Source organism: Peromyscus maniculatus, chromosome 8 (genome assembly GCF_049852395.1).
Source record: "Peromyscus maniculatus bairdii isolate BWxNUB_F1_BW_parent chromosome 8, HU_Pman_BW_mat_3.1, whole genome shotgun sequence".
Taxonomy (NCBI): Eukaryota; Metazoa; Chordata; class Mammalia; order Rodentia; family Cricetidae; genus Peromyscus; species Peromyscus maniculatus.
Genome location: NC_134859.1, coordinates 69,209,744 through 69,221,865, shown reverse-complemented (window position 1 = coordinate 69,221,865; position 12,122 = coordinate 69,209,744). Strand labels below are relative to the sequence as shown.

Here is a 12,122-nt window from a genome sequence, read left to right as displayed (position 1 = left end):
GCCTTCAAAGATAGTAATGAAGGCTTACAGAAAGAGATTCTCTTTTTGGAATCTGCTTTAAAAGATAGCAATGAAGACTTACAGAAAAAGAGTCTCTTTCTGGAATCTGCCTTCAAAGATAGCAGTGAGGGCTTACAGAAGAAGATTCTCTTTCTGGAATCTGCTTTAAGAGATGGCAATGAAGACTTACAGAAGAAGATTCTCTTTCTGGAATCTGCTTTAAGAGATAGCAATGAAGACTTACAGAGAAAGAATCTCTTTCTAGAATCTGCTTTCAAAGATAGCAATGAAGGCTTACAGAAAAAGATTCTCTTTCTGGAATCTGCTTTAAGAGATAGCAATGAAGACTTACAGAGAAAGAATCTCTTTCTAGAATCTGCTTTCAAAGATAGCAATGAAGGCTTACAGAAAAAGATTCTCTTTCTGGAATCTGCTTTAAAAGATAGTAATGAAGGCTTACAGGAAAAGATTCTTTCTCTAGAATCTGCTAATCAGGATTTACAAAACAGGCTTGTACCCAAAATTGATTTTATTGATAATAAATATGAATATCTAATGGATAGAACACTAACTCTCCAGAGTGAAGTTATGGCTACTCAGACATTGCATAAGGAAGAAAGATTATCATTAATTGATAAGATAAGGTCCATGGAATCATGTGCTTCTGAGGAAAATAAAAATGTCTATGATTCCATGAGAAATCTGGAGTCCCTTGCAAGAGAGGAGGTTCACTCCCTAGAACAGCCCCTATGTGCTCGTTTGCAAGCCCTAGAAGAAACTCTCAGTAAACATGACAAGGGAACTAATAAGCAGAAGGTCAAGACCATAGAGGTTGTAACATCTCCAAACAGCTCTCATACAATGGCTTATCCTGTTATTGTCCATGAGAAGCCAGCAGATGACACACACCCCGAGCCATATATGACATATACATTACAACCAATTTCAACAAGGGACTTTAAAAATATAAAGGAAGCAGTAGTTACGTATGGGATACATTCCACATACGTAAAACAGATGTTAAATTCATGGTCTACCTCACATAGAATCATCCCAGATGACTGGCATCGGTTAATTTCAGCTGTTCTAGAATATAGCCAGCAGCTACAGTGGAAGAGCTGGTTGAGAGAAGAGGCAAAAAATTTAGAACAACAAGGTAAACTCAGAGGTTTTGTGATCTCCCAAGATCAAATACTTGGTGAGGGATGTTTTGCTGACAGGAATGTACAAGCCACTTATGATGAGCATACAATATCCCTATGCCGTACAGCAGCTCTAAATGCTTGGGAAAAAATTCCAGAACCTGGAAAACCAACTGAGGTATACACAAAGATATTTCAGGGACCACATGAATCTTTCACTGATTTTTTACAAAGGCTGAACACAGCTATAACAAAAGCTATATCAGATAAAGAATTAAGAAAAGTATTAACTGAGTCCTTGGCATTCGACAATGCTAATGCAGAATGCAGAAGAATACTTACACCACTAAAGATCAGATCAGCTCCTTTGGAAGAATGGATTCAGTACACTAATGGTGTTCAGTCTCTTAACTACAGTAATGAGGCTTGGATAGGAGAGACAAATCCCAGAGGTGAAAGAAGGCCCCGTGTTACCAAATGTTTTAAGTGTGGTACACCAGGTCATATAAGTAAAAACTGTACGTGGGGTACTCCTAGAAGTAATACTCCTTCTAGGAATAGCCTAAACAGGAGACCCCAACCACCTCCTGGATTATGTAGAAGGTGTGGCAAAGGCCAACATTGGACCAATGAGTGCAGATCAAAAATAGATATACGAGGCAACCCTTTACTGGCGGGAAACGCCTCAGGGGGCCTCTTGCAGGCCCCCAAATCAAATGTAGTACGAACATTCCCAGCCACTGTGGAAGAAATTCCTCTCCAGGACAACTGAATAAACCAATGCTTAATGTAAAAACCGATACTGCAATGGATGATAAAACAGCTTTGATAGATGGATCACAGTTTACAAAGAACACTGTAAAACAAATATTTTGGCAGACTTCCATAAATGAACAAAGACCAAAGCTTAGAATTCGAATTAATGGCCTGGTTCTGGAGGGCCTGGTAGACACAGGTGCAGATGTGACTATAATTACACCAAAATCATGGCATCCGAATTGGCCTCTTCAAGAGGTAGATGTCCAACTGTTAGGGATTGGCACCCTATCTCAGATAAAACAGAGTTCGAGATGGGTTGAATGCATAGGGCCAGAAGGACAGAGAGGAAGGCTGAAGCCATATGTAGCAAATGTAGCAGTAAATCTTTGGGGCCGAGATCTGTTACAACAGTGGAATACCCAGATTAAAATTCCTACACTTTCAGAAAAGGAATACAGACCAATGCATGTTTCTAGGAATACTATCATAACATGCTATAAAAATCAGTCACCAACCATTCAGGCTGTTCACAAACAGAGCACGACTGTTGTTGAACTCTCAGAAGTACCAACTGCCTTACCTTTAAAATGGCTAACTAATAAACCTGTCTGGGTTGGACAATGGCCTTTGACAAAAGAGAAGCTACAAGCTTTAGAACAGCTGGTTCAAGAGCAGTTAAATGCTCAACACATTGAAGAATCTACCAGCCCTTGGAATTCTCCTGTATTTGTTATTAAAAAAAAATCTGGTAATCGGAGAATGCTGACAGATCTGAGAGCTATTAATAAAGTAATTCAGCCAATGGGCTCCCTACAGACTGGGATCCCCTTGCCCTCTATGCTACCAAAAGAATGGCCTATAATAGTTATTGACTTAAAAGACTGTTTCTTTTTTTTTTTTTTTTTTTTTTTTTTTGGTTTTTTCGAGACAGGGTTTCTCTGTGTAGCTTTGCGCCTTTCCTGGAGCTCACTTGGTAGCCCAGGCTGGCCTCGAACTCACAAAGATCCGCCTGCCTCTGCCTCCCGAGTGCTGGGATTAAAGGCGTGCGCCACCACGCCCGGCTAAAAGACTGTTTCTTTACCATACCCTTACAGGAAAATGATAGAGAAAAATTTGCCTTCACAGTACCTAATTATAATAATTCTCAGCCAGTCAAGAGATATCAATGGAAGGTCCTCCCACAGGGAATGTTAAACTGCCCTACTTTGTGTCAATACTTTGTGCAGAAACCATTAGAGATAATTCGTGTAAAGTTTCCACAATCCATAATTTATCACTATATGGATGATATCCTATTAGCTGATCCAAAGTTAGATACATTAGAAAGCATGTTTGAAGAAGTAAAAAAAGTTTTGCCTCGCTGGGGACTGCAAATTGCTCCTGAAAAAATACAAAGAGGAAATTCTATTAATTACTTAGGATATAAGATAGAGCTACAAAAAATTAGACCCCAAAAGGTACAACTAAGAAGAGATAGATTGAAGACTCTTAATGATTTTCAAAAGTTATTAGGAAGCATTTCCAACTTACTGGGTATCATGGGAATACCCAAAGATGGACTAAAAAATTTGGCTAATACTCTAGAAGGGGACAAAGAATTAAATAGTCCAAGAGAATTATCAGCCGAAGCTGAGAAGGAATTGGCTCTAGTAGAAAAGACAATTCGAGAAGCACATGTGGATCGTGTGGATCCAGAACTTAAATGCATTCTTGTCATATTCCCCTCCAGACATTCCCCAACAGGTATTTTGATGCAGAGGGAAGATATTATATTGGAATGGATATTCCTACCACGTAAACCAAATAAGAAATTAAAGACTTATATAGAAAAGATCTCTGATTTGATTCAAAAGGGTAAATTAAGACTTCGCCAGTTGACAGGAATGGACCCAGCAGAAATTGTAGTACCATTAACTAATGAGGAAATTTCATCACTATGGAAAGATAATGAATACTGGCAGAGAGCCTGCAGTAACTTTTTGGGAGAGATTAACAACCACTATCCCAAAAGCAAGAGAATAGAATTCATAAAGAAGACTGAATGGGTCCTTCCTCACATTGTACGACAAAAGCCAATTTCTGGAGTCCTCACATTCTACACTGATGCAAATAAATCAGGGAAAGCAGGATATAAATCAGGAGACTTAAGTAAAGTGCTACAAAGTCCATATAGCTCTGTACAAAAGGCAGAACTGTATGCCATTCTTATGGTACTGATGGACTTCACAGAACCCCTCAATATAGTCACTGACTCTCAATATGCAGAGAGAGTTGTTTTACATATTGAAACTGCTGAATTTATTCCTGATAATACAGAATTAACTTCATTATTCATACAATTGCAGGAAATCATCAGAAAAAGGGAACATCCTATATATATAACACATATCAGATCCCATACAGGTCTACCAGGACCTTTAGCACAAGGTAATGATGAGATTGATCAGTTACTAATAGGTAATGTGCTAGAAGCTTCAGAATGTCATAAGAAACACCATGTAAATAGCAAAGGTTTGAAGAAGGATTTCTCCATCACTTGGCAACAGGCTAAGGATATTGTGAAAAAATGTCCTACTTGTTCCATCTATAACCAAACTCCATTACCTGCAGGGAGTAATCCAAAAGGTATACAAAGAAATGAAATTTGGCAGATGGATGTGTTTCATTTTGCAGAATTTGGAAGATTAAAGTATGTACATCATACCATTGACACCTATTCAGGATTTCAATGGGCAACTCCTATGAGTTCTGAAAAGGCTGATTCTGTGATTACACACCTATTAGAAGTTATGGCCATCATGGGAATACCTGTACAAATTAAGACAGACAATGCCCCAGCATATGTCTCCAATAAAATGAGACAGTTCTTTGCTTATTATAATATAAAGCATGTTACAGGTATACCACACAATCCCACAGGCCAAGCAGTCATAGAGAGATCCAATCGAACTTTAAAGGATATGCTAAATAAACAGCAACAGGTAACAATGACTCCTAGAAATAGACTGCATAGTGCTTTATTAACCTTGAATTTTCTCAATGCTAATGAGAAAGGAACAACAGCTGCGGAGAGACATTGGACGATAGACAAAACTCCTGAGCTAAACCAACCAGTTTATTTCAAGGATGTGCTGACCTCAGAATGGAAACCTGGATATGTTCTACGTTGGGGAAGGGGTTTTGCCTTTGTTTCTGCAGGAGAAGAAAAGCTATGGATACCAACAAAATTAATAAAAATCCGATTCGAACAGGAAAAACCCCTTGATGAAGAGAAGTAAAAGATCATCCACCAATGTGACATCTCTACAAGTTGTAAGAAAAATTTAACAATCAAAGGGTGGGGTAGGGTTCTGTTTTTGTCTTTCCAGGATAATGGAAATACCCATCTTCCAAAACTCATAAGGCCTTGGATATCCGGATGTTTACAGCAGAAAGGAAGAATCTATTGGTACCAATCTACACATGGTAAAATCTCACTGTCTAACATCTTTTTCTCTATCAATCTAGAAAAGTTGTGGTTCCAATTCAATTATAGCCAAGCTGGCTTTGGAGATGGAATTGGCTCACTCCTTCTCTAAACCCAAGCATATTGCTAAAAGAAAAGTTTAAGAGATTCTTCAGTCCCATATCAGAAGAGCCCTCTGGTGTGAGACAGAAGGAAACCAATAAAAAGGGACCATTGTCTTCTAAATTCTAATTCTCTCCATGCTTACTCTTGATTTCTCAGAATCCTTTCTTACATGCTATTTCCTCTTTAAATCCAAACCTCCCATTTTTGATAACAAATAAGTTTTTCCAATAGCAATCTCAGAAGTCACCAGAAGGAAGATGGGGCCCCAACAACAACTCTACCCAATCCAGAATGATGCCATGGTAATCATCATCATACTACACTTCTTGCCAGAATTTCAGACAATCTTACCCATTACTCTAAAACTTGCTGCAGAACCTACAGTTAGTCTAACTGAGATTTAACTATCTGAGCTTTCTCACAGTACCCAACAGAGATAACATGAGCCCCTAAACGGCAGGAAGCAATTCTAAGAAAACGACGCCCCTTCTCCCTTAGGTTTCATAATTCTCAGGGTTATGGATGACGGTTGTAGGGTTGGGGGTGGAAGAAAATATTAACTCAGTATTGTAAAAAAAAAAAGGGGGGGCGGAAGAAATGGAACGGATAGGTATAAGATATGATGGTAAATCATTGTATATACTAGTAAACAAACTTGGTAAAATAGCAACCTTAGACAATTTGCACTGTAATTTGTACTGTTACAGATTCTTATATGTTGATACAAATGTAAACTATTTTTATACTCCTGTTTAAGATAATTTGTATATTGATACAAATACAGAACTATATTTGTTATAATGTACATATATTTCTACTCTTATTTGAAACATTTTTATATTGATACAAATGTAAATTTATATCTGTCATACTTTATATATGTTCTACTTCTGTTAGGATATTTGGTATATTGATATATATTTAAGATTATTGTCATATTGCATATCGCACTATATATTCCTACCTCTGTTATAAATATCTTGTGTATTGTCACAATTTTGAAGTCATCGTTCTTCACCATACATTTGCTTATAGACTGTTTACCTTATTTACGTGAAGCCTTGGTCCTTAGGTTATTTCGGTAGATAAGATTTATAGATTTATAGTCGCCTATGCCTGTCATCTCTATAGTTACGTTAGTTAGGTTATCCAGATTTACAGATACATAGGTCAGATGGACAAGTAATCTTCAAACACTTCATAGACCTAGAGAATATGGCATTTAAATAACTTAGAATTCTGTTGACGTGAGGCACAATTGCTCCTGGCTGCACCAATTGATCCCAAGAGAATGTTGGGCTTCTAAGACATTTCCATTTGGAAGTTTGTCTTTTTGGCACAAAATGGCCTACGGGGCAAAGAACTGCCCTTGCCTTGATGGCTGACAGTACAAATGCAATGCTGTCCTTTCTGGACAAGCGGGACACAAGGAAAGTGACCACTGTACTCTGCCAAGACAGGGTAAGATGGTCTTTCAGAAATCCTGCTTCTGAAAATGGTCTGTCAGATACTCTAGGCCTGTAGCCAATTTGTATGCACCAACAATGCTGAGAAACATTAGGTGACTATCCAGGCTGCCAGCTGCCTTGGTCTACTCTTGCAAGACTCCCGAAGTTGCTTGCATCCGTCTACCATTTCTCAAGTACCATTATGTTCCTTCTCAGGTCTTTGATGGGATTGAAGACTAGCAGTTATAGTTACAACTTAGTATATATAATATCTTAGATAGAACATATTAAGTATTAGATTCAGGTTCTTTAGGATAGGACACCTTTGAATGATCTTTATAACATGCCGTTTACCTATGCTCTATACTTCTCTGGATTTTAGAAGGTGTTTCTTGCTTGATATTGTTTGCATTGGTTGTAGTTACATCTTATCTAGGTCATTATCCCTCATTATTTCTGGACAATATTTGATAACCATTCCTTTGTATATAGTCTTGTATTAGTTTAGAACCTTCTTATTTAGACAAAAAGGGGGAGATGTAGTGGGTAGCCATTCCAGCTTGGATCTGGAAGCTCCAACCCCCATTGAGACTCTGGCAACTGTCACGCCTACGAGGCGGGGTGAGGGGAGGTGCTGGAAACCTGAGAGCTGGATGGGCAAGCGCTCGCTCTGGGCGCGCGCTCTGCGCCTGGACCCTGGATGGTGGAGATTGATTGTGCAGAGCTCCAGAGAACACCGCTGGATTGCTATACGCCTTCCCCAGACCCCCGCAACCTATCCATTCCTTCATTTGTAAGTCATCCACTAAATAAATCTTCCTTTTAACTACGTGGAGTGGCTTTTATAATTTTCCCCAATAATGGACCATGACACAAAATTTTTATCTACATTCTTTTCTTCACTTTTTCTCTTTGTTTGCTTTTTCATGGTACCACGAAGATGATGTGTCTCAGGCGTCTTGACTTATTCATCCTTACTGGCTGGCTTTCCTAACTACATGTCTTTGAAACAGTCCTTTTTCACCTTCTCCTCCTGGACTGGCTTTGACTCCAGAAGTCCTTTCCAGGGATAGAGTGGGTTTTCCTGGGAGTTCAAGCGATGTTGTCATCCCTCTCAGGAATTAGAGAGGTAATAATGGAAGCCGCCTCTATTTTTTTAAATTGGTGTACACACACTCATGTTCAGCTACAAAGGAGTTAGAAACCAGGCTAAAAGAGACTCCGTTTTAAAAAAGAATTTTCCATATCTAGTACTACTGTTAGAATTCAAAACAAGTAGAACTAAAGGCAGATGAGACGAATTAGGCACAATACCACTGTGGCAATGCTTTGCAAAATGTTAAATGGGAGAAGCAGCCGCCTGGGATATAAAGTTGACCGCAGAACTTGCCGTATGTGTAAAGTATCAGAAAGGAGTGGAAATAAGCAAAACTGAAAACACAAACAAACAAACAAAACACTGGGGTCATGAGATGTTTAGAAACTCTTTATTTTTATTTTTCCATCCCTCAAGCTGATAGGATCATGTTCCGTTGCCCTCTTTTAACAATGTTTTTGTGAAAATCGACAGTATCAGATGCTAGTATCAGATCCTGCCATCAAGACACCCAGTCCAAGTTATTGGTCTCCAGGACATATCCTGCCATCACTCCCAATATAGCTACAAGATCGGAGTTTTAGAGAGTCAGTCTTTGCAGCCCGCTCTTTGGCTTTTTCAAGTGGAGCGTCAGACCTAGCAGAGTTTTCACGGTCCCCGTCCACCTACACTTGGGGTCCTAAGAAGGTTTGAAAACATTTTCCTTCATGGCTGTAGCAGGCATGTCCCTTTCCCCTTTGGTCTTGTCACTTTGTCCTTTTGGTTTATCTTTTTCTCTCTTGTCCTTCTCAGACACTGCTTTGAAAGTGATGGATTCTGCCTCTGTCAGTTCATCCCCAACAGGTGTGTAGCATCGTCTCTCCTTGGGAGGACAAACGGTGTATCAGCCTTAGTGTCATCCACACCCAACAACTCCCTGGATTGGCTGGAAGTCTCTAACAGCTCAGAACTCAGGAAGCTCTCACTCTCTTCCTGCTTTCCCCGTTTTCCGTTTTTCTCTTATGCTTGTGTCTTTATTGACTCCTGGGACGTCCCCACTCTCCTCCACTTTGGATTTTGTGTCACCTTTCGGATTGTGACTATCTCTCCTCCGTGGAAGGCTTTCCTGGATAGTTGCCGCCTCGATTTCTGTGTCTATGACGCTGTCCAGGAGCATAGTCTTCTCTGGGCCCTCTTGTGAAGGGTGAATTTCTGATTTTAAGAGGTGAAAGTCTCTATGGAGAGAAGTCTTCTCTGGTAGCTGAGGGTCTGGCCTGTGCCCCCACAGCATACCCACGATAGCACTTGTTGTACCATTATCGGTAGGCGTTTCCCCTCCCATTTCCCTGGGGCGTTCTTTCTCAAAGAGGTCTCTAAAGTGGACCCTCTGCCCTTACTAGGTTTTGATGTCACGGCGAGTGGACCTTCTCTGAGGAGATCTTGACCGTGAACGAGAACCTCTATATGGAGGGGACCTTGACCTAGATCCACGATATCCTCGAGAACTGGCCCCTGAACCGTGACGACGGCTCTCGCCTCTGCCTCTCCTGGGGTATCGAGGTGATGGCGAATAGAAGCCAGAGTGTGGGCGGCTGGAGGATCCAGAGGAAGAGCTTGACCGTGTGGAGCCAGATCTTGACTTTGAGGAAGAAGCGTATGAACTTCTTGAATCTGATGAACCAGTACAGGGAGATTTAGACCTGGAAAAGGAGTGCCCTGGCTTCCTCTGAATCTTTTCATGCCCCGTCAACGCCTTAAGAAAACCATTGGTAAACTCGTCTAGCCTGGACTTTTTCTTCTCCTCTTCCCTCAGTCGTCGTTGCTCTCTATAGAATTCTTCCCTGGACAAAAGCCGGGTTGGTGTTGCAGGCATGGTGTTTGGGTGAGAAGTCTGCACTCCTGACGACCACACCCAAGGTTTCCATACAGTGGCAGGAGCTGGTGGAAACCCTGCAGGGGGGACACTGTCTCCTGAAGGCTGGGGCTGGTCAGGAGGGAAGCCAGGAGAGAAGTGTGGGGGAGGTACACCTGGAGGAACAGGCACAGAGACTGGAGTTCCTGGGAGGGATGGGCCTTGAGGCCTCTGGGATCTTTGGCTGTGCTGTGGCCCGCGCTCTGTGCTCCTGTGACGACTTCCTTCCCCTCTTCTGACTTGCTGCGGTGGAGAAACCAGGTGGCCAAGCTGGTTGAAATGTCCCCAGCCTGGTGGTGGTCCACCACCTGGAAGAGCGGCACTTTTTCTTGCCGGACCAGTTGTGGGGACCCACTGTCCCTGCAATGAGGACTGTGCCAGCCGAGACGCAGTTCCAAGGACAGGCACCTCGTGACCCTTTTCCTGAGTAAGAGCCCCAGTGGCAACTGAGGAGGCTCCCTTAGAATGTTCTGTTTCCAGCGTTGCGGCTGGTAATACTTTATCACCCGAATCCCGAAAAAGGCCGTCTGACTTTCCCGAATGGACTGGGATAGACACTGTCGCAGTCAAATCCGGTACCGGTACCGGAGCTGGGGCAGAAGATGGACTTCCAGGCACAGAGGGTGCCAAGGGAGCCGGACTTGAAGTTAACGAAGATACAGAGGGAGCTGGGAGAGCTGAGGAAGACGTCACTGGGATCCTCAGAGGATCCAGCTGTCTCCGTTCCAGAGTTCGCGCCAGAGGCTGGGGGCTCCTCTGAAGGAGCGGTCTTGGTGGTGGTATTGGGGGTGGGGGTGGAGGGAACTGTTGGCGAGGTCCTTTGCTATAGCCAGTTCCATTTTCGAAGTTACTAACAGCCTGTCGTAAACACTTGTTGGCAGTTAAAGCATCCGGAGAAACATGGTTCTGATGACATGTTGGACATGTATGTTCATCTGATTCCAGGAGTGCTGTCCTAATGCATTCATCACAGTAACTGTTTCCACAGCAGGGAATGATAGCAGCATCCACCATGATGTCCTTGCAGATGAGGCACAGGAGCTCCTCCGGGATAGGTGTTTTTTCTTCTTCTTCTTCTTCTTCTTCTTCTTCTTCTTCTTCTTCTTCTTCTTCTTCTTCTTCTTCTTCTTCTTCTTCTGAAGATGACAACGACGAAGACGACAAGGACGGTTTCTCTGGGAAGAAAGGTGGCTTCTCGTTCTTCCCGATCGCATAGGCCTCTGCATCTAGGGTCGGTATTGCGTATTTTCCAGAGTTGGTGAGCATCGCACCCTTCGTGTTAGGATCTTTCACCTCAGTCAGAAAACTGGTAGGAATTCCAGTGCTCCTTCTGATTCTCCGGCCAGATTCGAGGTTCTTATCCCCGTTTGTTGGGCAACTCTTAATATGATGACCAGGGACACCACAACGAAAACAGGTATAAGATGGAGGTGGTGGACCTAGAGGTTTCTTCACGGAACTGACTGGGTCGTATTCTCGGCCACATTGCCACATCATCACTTTGATTTTATCTTCCTCCAAAGCATTGGCTTCAGCCAGATTGGCAGTCTCTGTAAGCTGGGCCAGAGAAATGGATGCACAAGAGTCATCGGTTGCCTGTGTGGTTCCCATCACTGGTCCAGTTCCACTTAGAGCATGTGTCTTCCTTGCCGACTTAACGCCTCCACTAGGAATTCTTCTGACAATCACAGATGAGTTCTTAGGAATTGGCGCATCGTCATCTGTATATTCTTCTTGTGTCTCTGCGTCGAAGATCCGCAGACACTATTGGCAGCTTTCAGCTTTTCTCTGCCCATAATCTGCTTCTTTAAGTCGCAGAGGGAGATTTGGAGCCCATCAAAGATGATCATGTCGTAGTTGAGTTTAGAGGAAAATTTATAGTGCACACAGGGCATGCTGGCAGAGGATTCTATGGGCTAGGCCCCGCTCAGAGCCCTGATGTTTGCAGCTGGGTCTCAAGTAGACCCCGGGACCTTGATTGAACTCCTGTCTTCAAAGATGCTGCCTCAGAATAGAGCTAGCTCTTGGGGTAGAGCGTGAGACTCTTATGTCGGGGTCCTGGCTTCTTGCCCCACACTGGGCACCAGCTGTAGCACCAGTTCTAAATGGTTTGAACAGTAAAACCCCCCTGAGCCAGATACCACAGACGCCAAATGCCAAAGGTTCAGAGAGTCCAAGGGGCAACCCACAGCCAACTCTCACCTATCTTTTCTAG

At 42.4% G+C, this 12,122-nt stretch overlaps 1 pseudogene; it reads right to left on the bottom strand.

Annotated features, from left to right (window-relative positions):
• Positions 1–8,596: 8,596 nt before the first annotated feature.
• On the bottom strand, positions 8,597–11,802 carry LOC102906276 (E3 ubiquitin-protein ligase RBBP6-like; annotated as a pseudogene).
• Positions 11,803–12,122: the final 320 nt, after the last annotated feature.